This window comes from Triturus cristatus, chromosome 4_1, assembly GCF_964204655.1.
Source record: "Triturus cristatus chromosome 4_1, aTriCri1.1, whole genome shotgun sequence".
Taxonomy (NCBI): domain Eukaryota; kingdom Metazoa; phylum Chordata; class Amphibia; order Caudata; family Salamandridae; genus Triturus; species Triturus cristatus.
In genome coordinates this window covers 35,893,208-35,918,438 of record NC_140585.1, presented here as the reverse complement: position 1 = coordinate 35,918,438, position 25,231 = coordinate 35,893,208, and positions in this window count along the sequence as shown.

Below are 25,231 nucleotides of genomic sequence, written 5' to 3'. Positions count from 1 at the left end.
CTTCCTCCATCCTCCTCTGTTTCCTCCCCATCTCTCCCTCCATCCTTCTCTGTTTCCTCACAATCTCTTCCTCCATCCTCCTCTGTTTCCTGTTTCCTCACCATCTTTCCCTCTACCCTACTCTGCCTCCTCCGCATCTCTTCCTCCATCCTTCTCTGTCTCCTCCCCATCTCTTCCTCCATCCTCCCCATCTCGTCCTCTCATCCCCAGCTCTTCCTGCATCCTCCTCTGTTTACTCTCCATCTCTCCCTCCATCCTTCTCTGTTTTCTCACAATCTCTTCCTCCATCCTCCTCTGTTTCCTCACCATCTCTTCCTCAATCCTTCTTTGTTTCCTCCTCATCTCTCCCTCCATCCTTCTCTGTTTTCTCACCATCTCTTCCTTCATCCTCCTCTGTTTCCTCCTCATCTCTTCCTCCATCCTCCTCTGTTTCCTCCTCATCTTTTCCTCCATCCTTCTCTGTCTACTCCCCATCTCTTCCTCCATCCTTCTCTGTTTCCTCCCCATCTCTTCATCCATCCTCCTCTGTTTCCTCCTCATCTTTTCCTCCACCTTTGTCTGTTTCCTCCTCATCTCTCGCTCCATCCTTCTCTGTCTCCTCCCCATCTCTTCCTCCATCCTCCTCTGTTTCCTCCCCATCTCTTCCTCTCCTCCCCATCTCTTCCTCCATCCTCCTTTGTTTTCCTCCCCATCTCTCCCTCCATCCTGCTATGTTTCCTTCTCATTTCTCACTCCATCCTTCTCTGTTTCCTCCTCATTTCTTCCTCCATCCTCCTCGGTTTCCTCCTCATCTCTCCTTCCATCCTCCTCTGTTTCCTCCTCATCTCTCCCTCCATCCTTCTCTGTTTCCTACCCCATCTCTTCCTACATCCTCCTCATCTCCTCCTCATCTCTCCCTCCACACTTCTCTGTTTCCTCCTCATACCTTCCTCGATCCTCCTCTGTTTCCTCTCCATCTCATCCTGCATCCTCCTCTGTTTCCTCCTCATCTCTTTCTCTACCCTCCTGTCTCATTCGCATCTTTCTCATCCATCCTCCTACGTCTCCCTCGCATCTTTCTCGTCCATCCTCCTCAGTTTCCTCACATCTCTCCCTCCATCCTTCTCTGTCTCCTCTCCATCTCTTCCTCCATCCTCCTCTGTTTTCTTCTCATCTCTTACTCCATCCTCCTGTTTCCTCCTCATCTCTTCCTCCATCCTCCTCTGTTTCCTCCTCGTCTCTCCCTCCACCCTTCTCTGTTTTCTCACCATCTCTTCCTTCATCCTCCTCTGTTTCCTCCTCATCTCTTCCTCCATCCTCCTCTGTTTCCTCCTCATCTTTTCCTCCATCCTTCTATGTTTATTCCCCATCTCTCCTTCCATCCTTCTCTGTCTACTCCCCATCTCTTCCTCCATCCTCCTCTGCTTAGTCCTCATCCTTTCCTCCATCCTTCTCTGTTTCCTCCACATTTCTCACTCCATCCTTCTCTGTCTTCTCTCCATCTCTTCTCCATCCTCCTCTGTATCCTCCCCATCTCTTCATCCATCCTCCTGTTTCCTCCTCATCTTTTCCTCCACCCTTGTCTGTTTCCTCCTCATCCATCCCTCCTTCCTTCTCTGTCTCCTCCCCATCTCTTCCTCCATCCTCCTCTGTTTCCTTCCCATTTCTTCCTCTCCTCCCCATTTCTTCCTCCATCCTCCTCGGTTTCCTCCCCATCTCTCCTTCCATCCTCCTCTGTTTCCTCCTCATCTCTCCCTCCATCCTTCTCTGTTTCCTCTCCATCTCATCCTGCATCCTCCTCTGTTTCCTCCTCACCTCTTTCTCTACCCTCCTGTCTCATTTGCATCTTTCTCATCCATCCTCCTCCGTCTCCCTCGCATCTTTCTCGTCCATCCTCCTCAGTTTCCTCACATCTCTTCCTCCATCCTCCTCTGTTTTCTTCTCATCTCTTCCTCCATCCTCCTGTTTCCTCCTCATCTCTTCCTCCATCCTCCTCTGTTTCCGCCTTGTTACTTCCTCTATCCTCCTCTGTTTCCTACTCATCTTTTCATCTATCCTTCTCTGTTCCCTCCCCATCTCTCCCTCCATCCTCCTCTATTTCCTCACCATCTCTTCCTCCATCCTTCTCTGTTTCCTCCTCATCTCTTCCTCCATCCTCCTCTGTTTCCTCCTCATCTTTTCCTCCATCCTTCTCTGTCTACTCCCCATCTCTTCCTCCATCCTCCTCTGTTTCCTCCTCATCTCTTCCTCCATCCTCCTCTGTTTCCTCCTCATCTTTTCCTCCATCCTTCCCTGTTTTCTCCCCATCTCTCCCTACATCCTTCTCTGTCTCCTCCCCATCTTTTCCTTCATCCTCCTCTGTTTATTCCTCATCTTTTCCTCCATCCTTCTCTGTTTCCTCCACTTTTCTCCCTACATCCTTCTATGTCTTCTCTCCATCTCTTCTACATCCTCCTCTGTTTCCTCCTCATCTCTTCCTCCATCCTCCTCTGTTTCCGCCTTGTCACTTCCTCTATCCTCCTCTGTTTCCTACTCATCTTTTCCTCTATCCTTCTCTGTTCCCTCCCCATCTCTCCCTCCATCCTCCTCTATTTCCTCACCATCTCTTCCTCCACCCTTCTCTGTTTCCTCCTCATCTCTTCCTCCATCCTCCTCTGTTTCCTCCTCATCTTGTCCTCCACCCTTCTCTGTTTCCTCTCCATCTCTCCCTCCATCCTTCTCTGTCTCCTCCCCATCTCTTCCTCCATCCTCCTCTGTTTCCTCCCCATCTCTTCCTCTCATCCCCAGCTCTTCCTCCATCCTCCTCTGTTTCCTCCCCATCTCTCCCTCCATCCTTCTCTGTTTTCTCACAATCTCTTCCTCCATCCTCCTCTGTTTCTTGTTTCCTCACCATCTTTCCCTCTACCCTACTCTGTCTCCTCCGCATCTCTTCCTCCATCCTTCTCTGTCTCCTCCCCATCTCTTCCTCCATCCTCCCCATCTCTTCCTCTCATCCCCAGCTCTCCCTCCATCCTTTTCTGTTTTCTCACAATCTCTTCCTCCATCCTTCTCTGTTTCCTCACCATCTTTCCCTCCACCCTACTCTGTCTCCTCCGCATCTCTTCCTCCATCCTTCTCTGTTTCCTCACCATCTCTTCCTCAAAACTTCTTTGTTTCCTCCTCGTCTCTCCCTCCATCCTTCTCTGTTTTCTCACCATCTCTTCCTTCATCCTCCTCTGTTTCCTCCTCATCTCTTCCTCCATACTCCTCTGTTTCCTCCTCATCTTTTCCTCCATCCTTCTATGTTTATTCCCCATCTCTCCCTCCATCCTTCTCTTTCTACTCCCCATCTCTTCCTCCATCCTCCTCTGTTTAGTCCTCATCTCTTCCTCCATCCTTCTATGTTTCCTCCACATTTCTCCCTCCATCCTTCTCTGTCTTCTCTCCATCTCTTCTCCATCCTCCTCTGTTTCCTCCCCATCTCTTCATTCATCCTCCTCTGTTTCCTCCTCATCTTTTCCTCCATCCTTCTCTGTCTCCTTCCCATCTCTTCCTCCATCCTCCTCTGTTTCCTCCCCATCTCTTCCTCTCCTCCCCATCTCTTCCTCCATCCTCCTTTGTTTCCTCCCCATCTCTCCCTCCATCCTTCTCTGTTTTCTCACCATCTCTTCCTTCATCCTCCTCTGTTTCCTCCTCATCTCTTCCTCCATCCTCCTCTGTTTCCTCCTCATCTTTTCCTCCATCCTTCTCTGTTTTCTCACCATCTCTTCCTACATCCTTCTCTGTTTTCTCACCATCTCTTCCTTCATCCTCCTCTGTTTCCTCCTCATCTCTTCCTCCATCCTCCTCTGTTTCCTCCTCATCTTTTCCTCCATCCTTCTCTGTTTTCTCCCCATCTCTCCCTACATCCTTCTCTGTCATCTCCCCATCTTTTCCTCCATCCTCCTCTGTTTATTCCTCATATTTTCCTCTATCCTTCTCTGTTTCCCCCACATTTCTCCCTACATCCTTCTATGTCTTCTCTCCATCTCTTCTTCCATCCTCCTCTGTTTCCTCGCCATCTCTTCTTCACTCCTTCTCTGTTTCCTCCTCAATTCTTCCTCCATCCTCCTCTGTTTCCTCGCCATCTCTTCTTCACTCCTTCTCTGTTTCCTCCTCAATTCTTCCTCCATCCTCCTCTGTTTCCTCCTCATCTTTTCCTCCATCCTTCTCAGTTTCCTCCCCATCTCTCCCTTAATCCTTCACTGTCTCCTCCCCATTTCTTCCTCCATCCTCCTCTGTTTCCTGCTTATCTCTTCCTCCCATCCCCAGCTCTTCCTCCATCCTCCTCTGTTTCCTCCCCATCGCTCCCTCCATCCTTCTCTGTTTTCTCACATCTCTTCCTCCATCCTCCTCTATTTCTTGTTTCCTCACCATCTTTCCCTCTACCCTACTCTGTCTCCTCCGCATCTCTTCCTCCATCCTTCTCTGTCTCCTCCCCATCTCTTCCTCCATCCACCCCATCTCTTCCTCTCATCCCCAGCTCTCCCTCCATCCTTCTCTGTTTTCTCACAATCTCTTCCTCCATCCTTCCCTGTTTCCTCACCATCTTTCCCTCCACCCTACTCTGTCTCCTCCGCATCTCTTTCTCCATCCTTCTCTGTATCCTCACCATCTCTTCCTCAATCCTTCTTTGTTTCCTCCTCGTCTCTCCCTCCATCCTTCTCGGTTTTCTCACCATCTCTTCCTTCATCCTCCTCTGTTTCCTCCTCATCTCTTCCTCCATCCTCCTCTGTTTCCTCCTCATCTTTTCCTCCATCCTTCTATGTTTATTCCCCATCTCTCCCTCCATCCTTCTCTTTCTACTCCCCATCTCTTCCTCCATCCTCCTCTGTTTAGTCCTCATCTCTTCCTCCATCCTTCTATGTTTCCTCCACATTTCTCCCTCCATCCTTCTCTGTCTTCTCTCCATCTCTTCTCCATCCTCCTCTGTTTCCTCCCCCATCTCTTCATTCATCCTCCTCTGTTTCCTCGTCATCTTTTCCTCCACCCTTGTCTGTTTCCTCCTCATCTCTCCCTCCATCCTTCTCTGTCTCCTCCCCATCTCTTCCTCCATCCTCCTCTGTTTCCTCCCCATCTCTTCCTCTCCTCCCCATCTCTTCCTCCATCCTCCTTTGTTTTCCTCCCCATCTCTCCCTTTATCCTTCTCTGTTTTCTCACAATCTCTTCCTCCATCCGCCTCTGTTTCCAGTTTCCTCACCATCTTTCCCTCCACCCTTCTCTGTCTCCTCAGCATCTCTTCCTCCATCCTTCTCTGTTTCCTCACCATCTCTTCCTCAATCCTTCTTTGTTTCCTCCTCGTCTCTTCCTCCATCCTCCTCTGTTTCCTCTCCATCTCATCCTGCATCCTCCTCTGTTTCCTCCTCATCTCTTTCACTACCCTCCTGTCTCATTCGCATCTTTCTCATCCATCCTCCTCCGTCTCCCTCGCATCTTTCTCTTCCATCCTCCTCTGTTTCCTCACCATTTCACCCTCCATCCTTCTCTGTCTCCTCTCCATCTCTTGCTCCATCCTTCTCTGTTTCCTCCTCATCTCTCCCTCCATCCTTCTCTGTTTCCTACCCCATCTCTTCCTACATCCTCCTCATCTCCTCCTCATCTCTCCCTCCACACTTCTCTGTTTCCTCCTCATCTCTTCCGCGATCCTCCTCTGTTTCCTCTCCATCTCATCCTGCATCCTCCTCTGTTTCCTCCTCATCTCTTTCTCTACCCTCCTGTCTCATTTGCATCTTTCTCATCCATCCTCCTTCGTCTCCCTCGCACCTTTCTCGTCCATCCTCCTCAGTTTCCTCACATCTCTCCCTCCATCCTTCTCTGTCTCCTCTCCATCTCTTCCTCTATCCTCCTCTGTTTTCTTCTCATCTCTTCCTCCATCCTCCTGTTTCCTCCTCATCTCTTCCTCCATCCTCCTCTGTTTCCTCCTCATCTCTCCCTCCATCCTTCTCTGTTTTCTCACCATCTCTTCCTTCATCCTCCTCTGTTTCCTCCTCATCTATTCCTCCATCCTCCTCTGTTTCCTCCTCATCTTTTCCTCCATCCGTCTATGTTTATACCCCATCTCTCTCTCCATCCTTCTCTTTCTACTCCCCATCTCTTCCTCCATCCTCCTCTGTTTAGTCCTCATCTCTTCCTCCATCCTTCTATGTTTCCTCCACATTTCTCCCTCCATCCTTCTCTGTCTTCTCTCCATCTCTTCTCCATCCTCCTCTGTTTCCTCCCCATCTCTTCATTCATCCTCCTCTGTTTCCTCCTCATCTTTTCCTCCACCCTTGTCTGTTTCCTCCTCATCTCTTCCTCCATCCTTCTCTGTCTCCTCCCCATCTCTTCCTCCATCCTCCTCTGTTTCCTCCCCATCTCTTCCTCTCCTCTCCTCCCCATCTCTTCCTCCATCCTCCTTTGTTTTCCTCCCCATCTCTCCCTTTATCCTTCTCTGTTGTCTCACAATCTCTTCCTCCATCCACCTCTGTTTCCTGTTTCCTCACCATCTTTCCCTCCACCCTTCTCTGTCTCCTCAGCAACTCTTCCTCCATCCTTCTCTGTTTCCTCACCATTTCTTCCCCAATCCTTCTTTGTTTCCTCCTCGTCTCTTCCTCCATCCTCCTCTGTTTCCTCTCCATCTCATCCTGCATCCTCCTCTGTTTCCTCCTCATCTCTTTCTCTACCCTCCTGTCTCATTCGCATCTTTCTCATCCATCCTCCTCCATCTCCCTTGCATCTTTCTCTTCCATCCTCCTCTGTTTCCTCACCATTTCACCCTCCATCCTTCTCTGTCTCCTCTCCATCTCCTGCTCCATCCTCCTCTGTTTCCTCCTCATCTCTCCCTCCATCCTTTTCTGTTTTCTCACCATCTCTTCCTTCATCCTCCTCTGTTTCCTCCTCATCTCTTCCTCCATCCTCCTCTGTTTCCTCCTCATCTTTTCCTCCATCCGTCTATGTTTATTCTCCATCTCTCCCTCCATCCTTCTCTTTCTACTCCCCATCTCTTCCTCCATCCTCATCTCTTTAGTCCTCATCTCTTCCTCCATCCTTCTATGTTTCCTCCACATTTCTCCCGCCATCCTTCTCTGTCTTCTCCCCATCTCTTCATTCATCCTCCTCTGTTTCCTCCTCATCTTTTCCTCCACCCTTGTCTGTTTCCTACTCATCTCGCCCTCCATCCTTCTCTGTCTCCTCCCCATCTCTTCCTCCATCCTCCTCTGTTTCCTCCCCATCTCTTCCTCTCCTCCCCATCTCTTCCTCCATCCTCCTTTGTTTTCCTCCCCATCTCTCCCTTTATCCTTCTCTGTTTTCTCACAAGCTCTTCCTCCATCCCCCTCTGTTTCCTGTTTCCTCACCACCTTTCCCTCCACCCTTCTCTGTCTCCTCAGCATCTCTTCCTCCATCCTTCTCTGTTTCCTCACCATTTCTTCCTCAATCCTTCTTTGTTTCCTCCTTGTCTCTTCCTCCATCCTCCTCTGTTTCCTCTCCATCTCATCCTGCATCCTCCTCTGTTTCCTCTTCATCTCTTTCTCTACCCTCCTGTCTCATTCGCATCTTTCTCATCCATCCTCCTCCATCTCCCTCACATCTTTCTCTTCCATCCTCCTCTGTTTCCTCACCATTTCACCCTCCATCCTTCTCTGTCTCCTCTCCATCTCTTGCTCCATCCTCCTCTGTTTCCTCCTCATCTCTCCCTCCATCCTTCTCTGTTTCCTACCCCATCTCTTCCTACATCCTCCTCATGTCCTCCTCATCTCTCCCTCCACACTTCTCTGTTTCCTCCTCATCTCTTCCGCGATCCTCCTCTGTTTCCTCTCCATCTCATCCTGCATTCTCCTCTGTTTGCTCCTCATCTCTTTCTCTACCCTCCTGTCTCATTTGCGTCTTTCTCATCCATCCTCCTTCGTCTCCCTCGCACCTTTCTCGTCCATCCTCCTCAGTTTCCTCACATCTCTCCCTCCATCCTTCTCTGTCTCCTCTCCATCTCTTCCTCTATCCTCCTCTGTTTTCTTCTCATCTCTTCCTCCATCCTCCTGTTTCCTCCTCATCTCTTCCTCCATCCTTCTCTGTTTCCTCCTCATCTCTCTCTCCATCCTTCTCTGTTTTCTCACCATCTCTTCCTTCATCCTCCTCTGTTTCCTCCTCATCTATTCCTCCATCCTCCTCTGTTTCCTCCTCATCTTTTCCTCCATCCGTCTATGTTTATTCCCCATCTCTCCCTCCATCCTTCTCTTTCTACTCCCCATCTCTTCCTCCATCCTCCTCTGTTTAGTCCTCATCTCTTCCTCCATCCTTCTATGTTTCCTCCACATTTCTCCCTCCATCCTTCTCTGTCTTCTCTCCATCTCTTCTCCATCCTCCTCTGTTTCCTCCCCATCTCTTCATTCATCCTCCTCTGTTTCCTCCTCATCTTTTCCTCCACCCTTGTCTGTTTCCTCCTCATCTCTTCCTCCATCCTTCTCTGTCTCCTCCCCATCTCTTCCTCCATCCTCCTCTGTTTCCTCCCCATCTCTTCCTCTCCTCTCCTCCCCATCTCTTCCTCCATCCTCCTTTATTTTCCTCCCCATCTCTCCCTTTATCCTTCTCTGTTTTCTCACAATCTCTTCCTCCATCCACCTCTGTTTCCTGTTTCCTCACCATCTTTCCCTCCACCCTTCTCTGTCTCCTCAGCAACTCTTCCTCCATCCTTCTCTGTTTCCTCACCATTTCTTCCCCAATCCTTCTTTGTTTCCTCCTCGTCTATTCCTCCATCCTCCTCTGTTTCCTCTCCATCTCATCCTGCATCCTCCTCTGTTTCCTCCTCATCTCTTTCTCTACCCTCCTGTCTCATTCGCATCTTTCTCATCCATCCTCCTTCATCTCCCTTGCATTTTTCTCTTCCATCCTCCTCTGTTTCCTCACCATTTCACCCTCCATCCTTCTCTGTCTCCTCTCCATCTCCTGCTCCATCCTCCTCTGTTTCCTCCTCATCTCTCCCTCCATCCTTTTCTGTTTTCTCACCATCTCTTCCTTCATCCTCCTCTGTTTCCTCCTCATCTCTTCCTCCATCCTCCTCTGTTTCCTCCTCATCTTTTCCTCCATCCGTCTATGTTTATTCTCCATCTCTCCCTCCATCCTTCTCTTTCTACTCTCCATCTCTTCCTCCATCCTCATCTCTTTAGTCCTCATCTCTTCCTCCATCCTTCTATGTTTCCTCCACATTTCTCCCTCCATCCTTCTCTGTCTTCTCTCCATCTCTTCTCCATCCTCCTCTGTTTCCTCCCCATTTCTTCATTCATCCTCCTCTGTTTCCTCCTCATCTTTTCCTCCACCCTTGTCTGTTTCCTCCTCATCTCTCCCTCCATCCTTCTCTGTCTCCTCCCCATATCTTCCTCCATCCTCCTCTGTTTCCTCCCCATCTCTTCCTCTCCTCCCCATCTCTTCCTCCATCCTCCTTTGTTTTCCTCCCCATCTCTCCCTTTATCCTTCTCTGTTTTCTCACAAGCTCTTCCTCCATCCGCCTCTGTTTCCTGTTTCCTCACCACCTTTCCCTCCACCCTTCTCTGTCTCCTCAGCATCTCTTCCTCCATCCTTCTCTGTTTCCTCACCATTTCTTCCTCAATCCTTCTTTGTTTCCTCCTTGTCTCTTCCTCCATCCTCCTCTGTTTCCTCTCCATCTCATCCTGCATCCTCCTCTGTTTCCTCTTCATCTCTTTCTCTACCCTCCTGTCTCATTCGCATCTTTCTCATCCATCCTCCTCCATCTCCCTCGCATCTTTCTCTTCCATCCTCCTCTGTTTCCTCACCATTTCACCCTCCATCCTTCTCTGTCTCCTCTCCATCTCTTGCTCCATCCTCCTCTGTTTCCTCCTCATCTCTCCCTCCATCCTTCTCTGTTTCCTACCCCATCTCTTCCTACATCCTCCTCATGTCCTCCTCATCTCTCCCTCCACACTTCTCTGTTTCCTCCTCATCTCTTCCTCGATCCTCCTCTGTTTCCTCTCCATCTCATCCTCCATCCTCCTCTGTTTCCTCCTCATCTCTTTCTCTACCCTCTTGTCTCATTCGCATCTTTCTGATCCATCCTCCTCCGTCTCCCTCGCATCTTTCTCGTCCATCCTCCTCAGTTTCCTCACATCTCTCCCTCCATCCTTCTCTGTCTCCTCTCCATCTCTTCCTCCATCCTCCTCTGTTTTCTTCTCATCTCTTCCTCATCCTCCTGTTTCCTCCTCATCTCTTCCTCCATCCTCCTCTGTTTCCTCCTCATCTCTCCCTCCATCCTTCTCTGTTTTCTCACCATCTCTTCCTTCATCCTCCTCTGTTTCTTCCTCATCTCTTCCTCCATCCTCCTCTGTTTTCTTCTCATCTCTTCCTCCATCCTCCTATTCCCTCCTCATCTATTCCTCCATCCTCCTCTGTTTCCACCTCGTCACTTCCTCTGTCCTCCTTTGTTTCCTCCTCATCTTTTCCTCCATCCTTCTCTGTTCCCTCCCAATCTCTCCCTCCATCCTTCTCTGTTTTCTCACCATATCTTCATCCATCCTCCTCGGTTTCCTCGTCATCTCCTCCTCCATCCTCCTCTATTTCCTCACCATCTCTTCTTCCATCCTCCTCTGTTTCCTCGCCATCTCTTCTTCACTCCTTCTCTGTTTCCTCCCCATTTCTTCCTCCATCCTCCTCTGTTTATTCCTCATCTTTTCCTCCATCTTTCTCTGTTTCCTCCACATTTCTCCCTCCATCCTTCTATGTCTTCTCTCAATCTCTTCTACATCCTCCTCTGTTTCCTCCCCATCTCTTCATCCATCCTCCTCTGTTTCCTCCTCATCTTTTCCTCCACCCTTCTCTGTTTCCTCCTCATCTCTCCCTCTATCCTTCTCTGTCTCCTCCCCATCTCTTCCTCCATCCTCCTCTGTTTCCTCCCCATCTCTTCCTCTCATCCCCATCTCTTCCTCCATCCTCCTCTGTTTCCTCCCCATCTCTCCCTCCATCCGTCTCTGTTTTCTCACACTCTCTTCCTCCATCCTCCGCTGTTTCCTGTTTCCCCACCATCTTTCCCTCCACCCTACTCTGTTTCCTCCCGATCTCTTCATCCATCCTCCTCTGTTTCCTCCTCATCTTTTCCTCCATCCTTCTCTGCTTCCTCTCCATCTCATCCTACATCCTCCTCTTTTTCCTCCTCATCTCTTTCTCTACTCTCCTGTCTTATCCGCATCTTTCTCATCCTTCCATCTCCATCTACCTCACATCTTTCTCTTCCATCCTCTTCAGTTTCCTCACATCTCTCCCTCCATCCTTCTCTGTCTCCTCTCCATCTCTTACTCCATCCTCCTCTGTTTTCTTCTCATCTCTTCTTCCATCCTCGTGTTTCCTCCTCATCTCTTCCTCCATCCTCCTCTGTTTCCTCCGGTTGATAATTTCGAAAGACAGAAAATCGACCTACAAAAATATCGCAACAAAAATATCGTGGTCAAGAATATCGACATCCTATCTACAACATGGTAAGTACAAAAATATCGATAATTTAATATCGATGTCAAAAATATCGTAATTAAAAAATATCGTTTTTTTTTTACTTTAAAAATATATGTAAAATAAACCAAATAATACTTATAAATAAAAGAAACATAATTAAATATATTTTATAATCTGTAAAATGTATATTTAATATATATAATTAAATAAAACGTTAATTAAAAAAAATATATAATATATATAATATATACACTTACTTAATAATTACTTTTAATAATAATTTCTGTAACATATAAATTATTAAATATTTTTTTAAATTACCAATACATCTATACACATAAAACAATAACATTAACAAATATTAAATAATTACATATAGCAAATAATAATCAATATTTTTAATTTGAATAATTTTTATTATAAATTATATATTACAATAGCTAAAATATTACAAAACATATTAAATATCAGACACAATAAAACTACTAGTCCAACTCCAACAAAAAGAACAGTAAGGAAAATGTTGGATAGCGTAGGGGTAAAAATAACTATTCCAACTCCCGAGAGTGCAACAGTAGGGAAAACATTGGATAGCGTAGGGGTAAAAATTACTATTCCAACTCCAAAGAGTGCAACAGTAGGGAAAGCGTTGGATAGCGTAGGGGTAAAAATTACTATTCCAACTCCAGAGAGTGCAATAGTAGGGAAAGTGTTGGATAGCGTAAGGGTAAAAATTACTATTCCTACTCCAGAGAGTGCAATAGTAGGGAAAGTGTTGGATAGCGTAAGGGTAAAAATTACTATTCCCACTCCAGACAGTGCAACAGTAGGGAAAACGTTGGATAGCGTAAGGGTAAAAATAACTATTCCAACTCCAAAGAGTGCAACAGTAGGGAAAACGTTGGATAGCGTAGGGGTAAAAATTACTATTCCAACTCCAGAGAGTGCAATAGTAGGGAAAGTGTTGGATAGCGTAAGGGTAAAATTTACTATTCCCACTCCAGAGAGTGCAATAGTAGGGAAAGTGTTGGATAGCGTAAGGGTAAAAATTACTCTTCCCACTCCAGACAGTGCAACAGTAGAGAAAAGGTTGGATAGCGTAGGGGTAAAAACTTACTATTCCAACTCCAAAGAGTGCAACAGTAGGGAAAGCGTTGGATAGCGTAGGGGTAAAAATTACTATTCCCACTCCAGTAAGTGAACCAGTAGGCAAAGCGCTGGATAGCGTAGGGGTAAAAATTACTATTCCAACTCCAGGAGAGTGCAACAGTAGGGAAAGCGCTGGATAGCGTAGGGGTAAAATTTAATATTCCCACTCCAGATAGTAAAACAGTTGGGAAAGCACTAGATAGCATAGTGATTCTATGAACATTATAACCAATTCAATAATTTGTTATAAAAAAATTGCATGTTAACAATGTATTTTTAAAATAATTATTATTAAATACCAATTATATAAAATAAATATTTAAATAAATAACTTTAAATTACATCCCACACTATTCCCCCTTTAACACACAACACACTACACATACAAAATACACAATAGATTTAAATATCAATTTATCTCTTATTTACAATTAATAATACATTCTTTATAATTATTATAGTTATTAATTGACTAATTAATACATATTAACTACGAAATTACAAATATTCACCTATTAATTATTAATTAACAATACATTAATTAGCAATAACAACAAATAAAATACAATAATAAATTATTTATATTTACTATATCTAACTAACTAATAACAATTATTTAATAATAATTTAAAATAAAATAAATAATGATAGTTTTTTATTTATCCCACCCTATTCCCCTATAAACCCACAACCCACTACAAATAAACATTCACATAATTAATGTAATTATCAATTAATCACTTAATAAAATTAAATCACCAATTAATTACTAATTAACAATTAATTAATTAACAATAACAATAAATAATTATTAATAATAAACTAATTATAATGTATATAATTAGGCAATTAATAAAATTATTTTACAATTAAAAATTAACAATTAATTAATCAATTAATATTATTATTTACCAATTATTAATTAATTAACAATTAATTAATCATAAATACCAATTAAACAATACATATTAATTCATTAATTATAATTAAATTACTTCCCACCCTATTCCCCTATAAACCCACAACCCGCTCTGATACTAAAACGCTAAATTAAATTTAAAATAATTATTAATCTCTAAACATTTATTTTTAAATTTATTAAAATACATTACAATAATCTTCAACATACAAATAAAATACATATTAAATTACATTACACTAAATAAATATCGATATTATTGACATCGAAATTTTTGCTTACGATATTACTTACATCGATATAAATTACTTCGATATTATTAACTTCGATATTACTTACCTTGGGATCGATATTCTGTCCATCGATATTCTTGACTTCGATATTCTTTACCTACGATATTGAAAACACGATATTATTGTAGGTCGAAATTTAAAACTCGATATTTTGGCTAAACACCCTTTCCTCCTCATCACTTCCTCTATACTCCTCTGTTTCCTCCTCATCTTTTCCTCCATCCTTCGCTGTTTCCTCCCTATCTCTCCCTCCATCCTTTCCTCTTTTCTCACCATCTCTTCCTCCATCCTCCTAGGTTTCCTCCTCACCTTTTCCTCTATCCTCCTCTGGTTCCTCACCATCTCTCCCTCCATCCTTCTCTGTCTCCTCCCCATCTCTTCCTCCATCCTCCTCTGTTTCCTCCTCCTCCCTTCCTCCATTCTCCTCTATTTCCTCACCATCTCCCCCTCCATCCTTCTCTGTCTCCTCCCCATCTCTTCCTCCAGCCTCCGCTGTTTTCTCGCCATCTCTTCTTCACTCCTTTGCTGTTTCCTCCTCATCTCTTCCTCCATCCTCCTCAGTTTCCTCCTCATCTTTTCCTCCATCCTCCTCTGTTTCCTCCCCATCTCTCCCTCCATCCTTCGCTGTTTTCTCACCATCTCTTCCTTCATCTTCCTCTGTTTCCTCCTCATCTCTTCCACCATCCTTCTCTGTTTAGTCCTTATCTTTTCCTCCATCCTTCTCTCTTTCCTCCACATTTCTCCCTCCATCCTTCTCTATCTTCTCTCCATCTCTTCTCCATCCTCCTCTGTTTCCTCCCCATCTCTTCATCCATCCTCCTGTTTCCTCCTCATCTTTTCCTCCACCCTTGTCTGTTTCCTCCCCGTCTCTCCCTCCATCCCTCTCTGTCTCCTCCCCATCTATTTCTCCATCCTCCTCTGTTTCCTCCCCATCTTTTCCTCTCCTCCCCATCTCTTCCTCCATCCTCCTCTGTTTCCTATTTCCGCACCATCTTTCCCTCCACCTCTCTCTGTCTTCTCCGCATCTCTTCCTCCATCCTTCTCTGTTTCCTCACCATCTGTTCTTCAATCCTTCTTTGTGTCCTCCTCGTCTCTTCCTCCATCCTCCTCCGTTTCCTCTCCATCTCATCCTCCATCCTCCTCTGATTCCTCCTCATCTCTTTCTCTACCCTCCTGTCTCATTTGCATCTTTCTCATCCATCCTCCTCCGCCTCCCTCGCATCTTTCTCTTCCATTGTCCTCTGTTTCCTCACCATCTCTCCCTCCTTCCTTCTCTTTCTCCTCTCCATCTCTTCCTCCATCCTCCTCTTCCTCCCATCTCTTCCTCCCTCCTCCTCTGTTTTCTTCTAATCCCTTCCTCCAACCTCCTCTGTTTCCTCCTCATCACTTCCTCTATCCTCCTCTGTTTCCTCCTCATCTTTTTCTCCATCCTTCTCTGTTTCCTCCCCATCTCTCCCTCCATCCGTATCTGTTTTCTCCCAATCTCTTCCTCCATCCTCCTCGGTTTTCTTCCTCATCTCTTCTTCTATCCTCCTCTGTTTCCTCACCATCTCTCCCTCCATCCTTCTCTGTTTCCTCCCCATCTCTCCCTCCATCCGTCTCTGTTTTCTCACACTCTCTTCCTCCATCCTCCGCTGTTTCCTGTTTCCCCACCATCTTTCCCTCCGCCCTACTCTGTTTCCTCCCCATCTCTTCATCCATCCTCCTCTGTTTCCTCCTCATCTTTTCCTCCATCCTTCTCTGCTTCCTCCCCATCTCGCCCTCCATCCTTCTCTGTCTCCTCCCATCTCTTCCTCCATCATCCTCTGTTTCCTCCTCATCTCTCCCTCCATCCTTCTCTGTTTCTTTCTCATCTCTTCCTCCATCGTCCTCGGTTTCCTCCCCATCTCTCCTTCCATCCTCCTCTGCTTCCTCCTCATCTCTCTCTCCATCCTTCTCTTTTTCCTACCCCATCTCTTCCTACATCATCCTCATCTCCCCATCTCTCCCTCCACACTTCTCTGTTTCCTCCTCATCTCTTCCTCCATCCACCTCTGTTTCCTCTCCATCTCATCCTCCATCCTCCTCTTTTTCCTCCTCATCTCTTTCTCTACTCTCCTGTCTCATCCGCATCTTTCTCATCCTTCCATCTCCATCTACCTCACATCTTTCTCTTCCATCCTCTTCAGTTTCCTCACATCTCTCCCTCCATCCTTCTCTGTCTCCTCTCCATCTCTTACTCCATCCTCCTCTGTTTTCTTCTCATCTCTTCTTCCATCCTCGTGTTTCCTCCTCATCTCTTCCTCCATCCTCCTCTGTTTCCTCCTCATCACTTCCTCTATACTCCTCTGTTTCCTCCTCATCTTTTCCTCCATCCTTTGCTGTTTCCTCCCTATCTCTCCCTCCATCCTTCTCTCTTTTCTCACCATCTCTTCCTCCATCCTCCTAGGTTTCCTCCTCATCTCTTCCTCCATCCTCCTCAGTTTCCTCCTCATCTTTTCCTCCATCCTCCTCTGTTTCCTCCCCATCTCTCCCTCCATCCTTCTCTGTTTCCTCCTCATCTCTTTCTCTACCCTCCTGTCTCATTTGCATCTTTCTCATCCATCCTTCTCCGCCTCCCTCGCATCTTTCTCTTCCATTGTCCTCTGTTTCCTCACCATCTCTCCCTCCTTCCTTCTCTTTCTCCTCTCCATCTCTTCCTCCATCCTCCTCTTCCTCCCATCTCTTCCTCCCTCCTCCTCTGTTTTCTTCTAATCCCTTCCTCCAACCTCCTCTGTTTCCTCCTCATCACTTCCTCTATCCTCCTCTGTTTCCTCCTCATCTTTTTCTCCATCCTTCTCTGTTTCCTCCCCATCTCTCCCTCCATCCGTATCTGTTTTCTCCCAATCTCTTCCTCCATCCTCCTCTGTTTTCTCCCCATTTCTCTCCCTCCATCCTCCCCTGATTCCTCCCCATCTCTTTCTCCATCCTCCTCTGTTTTCTCCCCATCTCTCCCTCCACCCTCCACTGTTTCCTCCCCCTCTCTTCCTCCATCCTCCTCTGTTTCCTCCCCCTCTCTTCCTCCATCCTCCCCTGATTCCTCCCCATCTCTTCCTCCATCCTCCTCTGTTTCCTCCTCATCTGTTCCTCCATCCTCCTCTGTTTCCTTCTCATCTCTCCCTCCATCCTCCCCTGATTCCTCCCCATCTCTTTCTCCATCCTCCTCTGTTTTCTCCCCATCTCTCCCTCCACCCTCCACTGTTTCCTCCCCCTCTCTTCCTCCATCCTCCTCTGTTTCCTCCCCCTCTCTTCCTCTAGCCTCCTCTGTTTTCTCACCATGTTTGTTTTTCTTTTCAAATTCAAACCTTTATTGCTTGATTAATTAAAATCATACAATGGAAATGCATCAATTATGCAGCCATATTAAAACAAGTAATCAATCCCAAGAACCACGTAAAACGTAACTCAAACAAAGGAAGCGATGTGCTGCACTCCCAGGTAATACAGATTTTCCCCTTAATTACTTGCGCAAGCTCCTTGCGGCTCATCCAACTCCACTGATGCGTTTTGACATCAAATGTTGGGGAAAAGGTCAACCCCAAAATGCCGCCACCAGCAGGAAGAGCGCACAGTCTATAGATAGATAGATATATACTCTTCCAGCATTGATACTGTTTCACTAACAAGTGAATCAAGCATAGGAGCAGAGTGTTCCAATGTTAGGAAAACAAAATTCAGTGTGGGACAGGAGCTTGATTTTTTAGTGGAAGAAAGACTTCAGACCTTACGGCCGAGGCAGCTAAGGAGGCCAGTAGAAAACGGAAAAACACAAGTAGACGTAAAAGGCGCAAAAGAAGAAAACAAAAGCGGAAAGAAGAAAACACAACGGGAGAAGAAATGGCGCTGAATGATAAAAGTCTCACCAATCTGCCAACAGTTGTGTTAACCAAAGCGGAGGAACAACTTTTAGCGCTTGGTTTGAACTTCTGCCCAGGAGAAAGTGTCAATCATGCGCGCGCTCGGATTGACGTCTCTTGTGTTATTAGAAAGCTTAAACTTCAAAAATTCCTTGCTTTGAAAGCTTGCAAGAGGAAGACCAAGGCTCAGTGTGAGCAGTCTCCGATATTCCAGCCTTGCGCACACTGCATGATTGAAATGAACACACGGACCCACAATCCTCTCGCATTGAAACTGATGCGGCCACACAAGTAAGATGGAGGAGAATTCACTTAGTGCAGAAAGGGGCTGGGACCAGTCCTTTCAAATCCAAATCTTGCTTTGTACCATTGATGCCAAAAGACGCTGTTGATACATATCATGACATGGTTATTAATGATCTGAAAAAATGGTATCATAATGTAAACAGTAATAGAAAACAGAACAATTTACATTATAAGAAATGTGAATATGACAGGGTTATGAAAAAGCTAAAATCATGCTATTGAAATCAAGAAATCAGATAACGGTGGTAATCTGGTCACTTGGCCAAAAAATGATCATGTACAAGAAGCAGAGAGACAATTAAATGATGAAGTGTGCTATAAAAAGACCAATATGAAGGAATATAATACAGCTAAGGACTCATTACAAAAAGTGATAGCACAGTGGAGAAGGGAAGGTCTTATATCGACTGAAGAGTACAAGTTTATGTATAATGAATTCCCAGTGTTACCTGTGCTATACTTGATCCCAAAAATACATTAAAATGTTATGCCCGTTCCTGGAAGGCCTATTATTTCGGCCATAAACAATGTAGGCGAAAAAGTAGGCCAATATATTGATTATTTTTTACAGGACTTGGTCAAGGATTCGCCCAGTTATGTCAGAGACACCGGTGGCTTTTTAACGAAAGTGGATGGACTAGTGTGGACTGATGACTTATACTTAATCACGTTGGACATAGAGTCATTTTATATTAGCATAGATCATAGCTTAGGTCTGAGAGCAGTCAAACACTTTTTAGACACAAGATCGTGCGAATTTTACGAACATAACAAGGTAATTCTTGAGCTTATCACATGGTGCCTCAATAACAATTTTTTCCTTTTTAATAAGGATGTTTTTAAACAACAGAGAGGAGTAGCTATGGGAGCCTGTTTCTCCCCCAGCTACTCATGCTTGCATGTTGGATGGTGGGAGGAACAGGTTCTTAAGAAGACACACCAGGCATCATTTGAGTCGCACGTTCTTAGCTATCTCAGATACATGGATGATGTTTTTATCCGGTGGAAGGGCAGTGAGAAAGAAGCCCTACACTTCATTGAAATCATTAATGATAAAACCATGAACCGAGCCTTCACATCTCACATTCATAAAACCCAAATTGAATTTCTTGATGTGAGGCTTCACATCAAAGAGGGTAGACTTGAAACTACTTTGTATAGAAAGCCGACGTCTGGTAACATCTCGCTGCATGCAAATAGTGCACATCCCAGACATCTAATTTCAAGTATACCCTATGGAGAAATATTAAGACTCAAGCGCATTTGTAGTGATGATACAGATTCCAATGAGTGCTCATATGATATGTCTAATAGACTGAAGGCTAGAGGAGATAGTGAAAAAATCATCAGTGAAGCTATGAAAAAGGCTAGTTTACGACCTAGAGACGGCCTATTTAAGAGTGATAACATTGACTCTCAGGAGCAAGAACAAGGAACAGTATCCAGGCCAAATAAGTTGGATACTCCTAGATTGATCACTACGTACAGTAATGAAGAACGTAAAATTAGATCGATCATCAAAAAACACTGGCCCATCGTGCTAACGGATAGCGTGTTTCTCAATAAAATTGCAGAAACCCCCATGATTACTTTTAGAAGAGCGAAGACAATGGAGTCTATCCTTGATAAGAACTCTCCGGAGATCAGAAAAGCTGCAAACTGGTTACAACCAGAATGTGGTTTTAAGAAGTGTTCTTCCTGCAGAGCGTGCAAATTTGGCCGTAATATGACACATTATTCTACCCCTTTTAATGAATCTCAAATCCCCATTTATGGCAATTACAACTGTAAAACAGAATATGCGGTTTATGTGCTGACGTGCACCTGTGGCCTTAACTACATTGGTAGTACGAAGCTACAGGTGCATGTCAGAATATTGCAGCATATAAGAGCCATTCTTCATAGCGACCCAGCCTACCCAGTGGCAAGACACTTCAAAAGAATCCATGATAATGATGTAAATTGTCTTACCTATTATGTGATTAATGCCATCCCAAAACCAAGAAGGGGAGGCAATAGGGAACGTCAACTTAGACAATTAGAAACAAAAATGATTCTGGAATTCGATAGTAAGTGGCCCAATGAGTTAAACAACACGGAAGACATGTACAATTTTCTTTAAACAAATAGTAAAGTATGATAGTAGTATTCCGGAGTTGTTAAACAAGATCTGCAAGACTGAATTCTCTTTGTTACCCATTGTTAACTCGGATAAAATAAGAAATAATGAAATGTATAATGATGGCAACGAATGTATAATAATTGCAGCAGCTGCTACCAAGATAATCATCATGTTTCCCAAGTCAAACCTTTTTTTAGTATAATGAATTTTAGATAACAGATTTTATTTATATGCTTTTTAGTGGTATTTTCCATAATTGGAATTTACTATTATTAATATTTATAAGATATGTATTTGAATTATACTAAAAACTGTTTTTAGATATATACTCTATTGCACTTTATATATATATATTTTCTTGCACATTGCACCATTTTGCACGTCAATAATAATTTTTCTTGCTGCTAAAACACATATGCACTTTACTCCGATGTCACACTGGATTTCTCCAGAAAAGAATTTTTCCTTATGAAGAGGACCAACTTCAATTGCTTTTTCATCATATGCATTTCATGTATAGGGATTATCCCATAAGAAACATGCTTTGCACAAATTTTATGCATTTTTTTTTGTTTAATATTTGCTATGTGACATTTCATAGCGTGTATTTATACAAAAAGTCTGTGTTGCCCTCTGGTTTTTAACTGGTTTTTATAAATATCCAGTAAAAACAATGAACAAAGCATAGCACCATCGAGAAGCATTCAAAACGTAAGTCTTTCTTCCATGGTAGCAATCATGTGACACGGAGCAGTGGAAGTGGGTGGATACTAAGCAAGCACTTAAAAAATTTAATGGAGATCTGCTAATCCGCATGTGAACAAGGGCTCTTGAAGCCCGAAATGCGTTGTGCGTGGGTTGGAGATTTTAAAACAATAAAACATCTTGCCTGAAATACTGCGGGGTCTGCGTCTCCTTCTTCACCGCCTGGAGGCTGGAAGTTGCAGGAGTTGAAAAGTTTTCGATATATATATATATATTCCTCCAGTCTTCCACAGTTCCAACGTAGTACATGTGAAGAAAAGAGAGACAGCCAGAACTCTTATTTCTCCTGCGTGTTTAATTACATTTCCTTTCATTTCAGAAGCAAAACAACGCCCGGCGCGTTTCGAAGCCTATGTATACTATGACTCCTAGATTACTTTTTAAGCATCCTTAGATTATGGTGAGATATTCCGCCAACTAAATAGACCAGGCAGTTTCTTCTGTTTTGCCATGTTGCATTCTTTGCACTGATTTTTCTGCCCGGTAGTTTTTTGATCAGGGACCCCTTTTTTTGTTATGCTTTAAAAACTAAGATCTGGGCTGCCAGCCCAGAAGATATCACCTTCCAAAGAGTGTAATCATCAGTTCCAAACAGGCCCTCGTGCATGAGAACGGAGAGTTATAAGGAGGCAGGAGTTAAAGTAGGAGGAGTTAGGCTGAAGTAACTCACTAACAGGTGTAAGAAGTTGGCTGGAATATGCTGTCCACTAGTTCTAGTGGGCACCTTGTACCAGTCCAAACAACCCTTATTGATGATAGGTTTAAAGACAACCTTTATTGAAAGCTATCCTAGTGGTAGCTATGGAGAGCAGCCTTCAGGCTAAGTCTTGAAGGAATGTAAAGCAGCTTGGTTTACCAGATTTTAACCTCTTGAATCACTAAATGAAAGGAGATCCACACAAGGTATATATAAAATTTACATTAAATGGAGGTGCACTGAACATAGAAAAGAAGTCCAAAAATGTTTTCTATTTTTCTTTGTTTAATATTTATTTCAGATAGATAGATACAAAACCACAGCCAACGCGTTTCGTTCCTTAAAGATACAATTTCTTAACGGAACTTCTTCAGGGCTGCAATAAGAATAGAAAAAATATATATATATATAATACAATCATTAAAACTGACGGACGTACACATATATTTACAAACATTAAAAACAAATTTTTTGTCATTTAGATCTTTCCAGTTGTACAGAAATAGAATTGATATTTACAAAAATTACACACATTTTTCTTTATTCTTATACACGTCTACCTACATTATTTAAACACACAATTTGCAAAAATTTCATAGTAAAATTATGAAAAAAGAAAGAACTCTAATCCACCTATAAAGTATTTCAAGACTCCCTAATTTACAGTTTTTATAAATTCTAGACAATCTCTCACTTTTAGTCTATTTAGCCAAAGCTAAAACTCATAATGTACAGGCCATCATCTTACCTCAAAGTGACAGTTTGAGGTAAGATGATGGCCTGTAAACTTTAGGGAGTCTTGAAATACTTTATAGGTGGATTAGAGTTCTTTCTTTTTTCATAATTTTACTATGAAATTTTTGCAAATTGTGTGTTTAAATAATGTAGGTAGACGTGTATAAGAATAAAGAAAAATGTGTGTAATTTTTGTAAATATCAATTCTATTTCTGTACAACTGGAAAGATCTAAATGACAAAAAATTTGTTTTTAATGTTTGTAAATATATGTGTACGTCCGTCAGTTTTAATGATTGTATTATATATATATATTTTTTCTATTCTTATTGCAGCCCTGAAGAAGTTCCGTTAAGAAATTGTATCTTTAAGGAACGAAACGCGTTGGCTGTGGTTTTGTATCTATCTATCTGAAATAAATATTAAACAAAGAAAAATAGAAAACATTTTTGGACTTCTTTTCTATGTTCAGTGCACCTCCATTTAATGTAAATTGTTTGTCAGAATTTCCCCTCTGAGGCATCACTAGGTGAATGGTGCTGGAGATTTTGTGCACTAACAGCCAGATAAGGCAGCAGCATATTGGAAGTGAAGTGCTACCACTTTAAGTCCGTCACCTTTGTTACTTTTGATATTGAGGTATATATAAAATATATGTATTTATTTCTAAACACTCACTACTAATCTCTTTATGAGATTAGAGTCCAAGATACACAATAATACAGTTCTAAAACGACAGTAAATAGCACAATATACAATGGGCCCTAGGGTCAGACTAAACCAAATATTAAGAAAGTGGTATAAGAACCACGACTTGACTAGACACAGTGCCTACAGCACGTAGAATCGCTGGGACCCCAAGGAACCACCCAAGGAAGTGGCACAGGAGACCCACGGGGGACGCGTGCAGTGTGAGAACACAGCCACGAGCCCCGTACTATTCTTTGGGTTAGTCGCGGTTGGAATTTTAGAAGGTAAGGACACTTAGGAGTGGTCTTTGAGCAAACCCCTTTAGACTTAGGGGGTTCTAGGGCCAGCACCCACGGGAGCACCAGAGTACCCGAGTTACCTCGCCCAGGGAAGCCGGGTGCATAGGTGTCTTTTGGTGTCGGGTCGCGTCGTCTATTTCAAAAGGAGCTGGCGAAGAATTCCTGCTGCCGGGAAGATGAGAAGTGTCCGGTGTGATCCAAGCCTGGATCGAAGATCAGAAGACCCTGAAAGCAGAGGGAACAGTGTCTGTGACCCCTGTGTATGTCTGGTGTCTGCTCTGCCTCTCACCCCTGTGTATGGCCAGTGTCTACTCTTTCTCTGACCCCTGTGTATGGCCGTTGTCTCCTCTCCCTGTGACCCCTGTGTATGTCTGGTGTCTGCTCTCCCTCTCACCCCTGTATATGGCGAGTTTCTGCTCTCGCCCTGACCCCCGTGTATGTCTGGGGTCTGCTCTGCCTGGACCCCTGTGTATGGCCGGTATCTGCTCTGCCTGTGATCCTTGTGTATTGTTGGTGTCTGCTCTCCCTGTGACCCCTGTGTATGTCTGGTGTCTGCTCTGTCTCTCACCCCTGTATATGGCGAGTTTCTGCTCTCGCTCTGACCCCTGTGAATGTCTGGGGTCTGCTCTGCCTGGACCCCTGTGTATGTCTGGTGTCTGCTCTGCCTGTGATCCTTGTGTATTGTTGGTGTCTGCTCTCCCTGTGACCCCTGTGTATGTCTGGTGTCTGCTCTCCCTGTGACCCCTGTGTATGTCTGGTGTCTGCTCTCCCTGTGACCCCTGTGTATGTCTGGTGTCTGCTCTCCCTGTGACCCCTGTGTATGTCTGGTGTCTGCTCTCCTTGTGACCCCTGTGTATGTCTGGTGTCTGCTCTCCCTGTGACCCCTGTGTATGTCTGTTGTCTGCTCTCCCTGTGACCCCTGTGTATGTCTGGTGTCTGCTCTCCCTGTGACCCGTGTGTATGTCTGGGGTCTGCTCTGCCTGGACCCCTGTGTATGGCCGGTGTCTGCTCTCCTTGTGACCCCTGTGTATGTCTGGTGTCTCCTCTCCCTGTGACCCCTGTGTATGTCTGGTGTCTGCTCTCCCTGTGACCCCTGTGTATGTCTGGGGTCTGCTCTGCCTGGACCCCTGTGTATGGCCGGTGTCTGCTCTGCCTGTGATCCCTGTGTATTGTTGGTGTCTGCTCTCCCTGTGACCCCTGTGTATGTCTGGTGTCTGCTCTCCCTGTGACCCCTGTGTATGTCTGGTGTCTGCTCTCCTTGTGACCCCTGTGTATGTCTGGTGTCTGCTCTCCCTGTGACCCCTGTGTATGTCTGTTGTCTGCTCTCCCTGTGACCCCTGTGTATGTCTGGTGTCTGCTCTCCTTGTGACCCCTGTGTATGTCTGGTGTCTGCTCTCCCTGTGACCCCTGTGTATGTCTGGTGTCTGCTCTCCCTGTGACCCCTGTGCATGTCTGGTGTCTGCTCTCCCTGTGACCCCTGTGTATGTCTGGTGTCTGCTCTCCTTGTGACCCCTGTGTATGGCCGGACTTAGGGGGTTCTAGGGCCAGCACCCACGGGAGCACCAGAGTACCCGAGTTACCTCGCCCAGGGAAGCCGGGTGCATAGGTGTCTTTTGGTGTCGGGTCGCGTCGTCTATTTCAAAAGGAGCTGGCGAAGAATTCCTGCTGCCGGGAAGATGAGAAGTGTCCGGTGTGATCCAAGCCTGGATCGAAGATCAGAAGACCCTGAAAGCAGAGGGAACAGTGTCTGGGTCACTAGCCAGTCACCAGGAAGGCGATAGGCAGATGGCCACCGATGACGGGTGATTTCAGGTGAAGGCGGTGTCTGCTCTCTAACTGACTCCTGTGTATGCCCGGTTTCTGTTCTCTCTCTGACCCCTGTGTACAGACGGTTTCTGCTCTCCCTCTAACCCCTGTGTATGGTTGGTGTCTGCTCTCCCTCTGACCTCTGTGT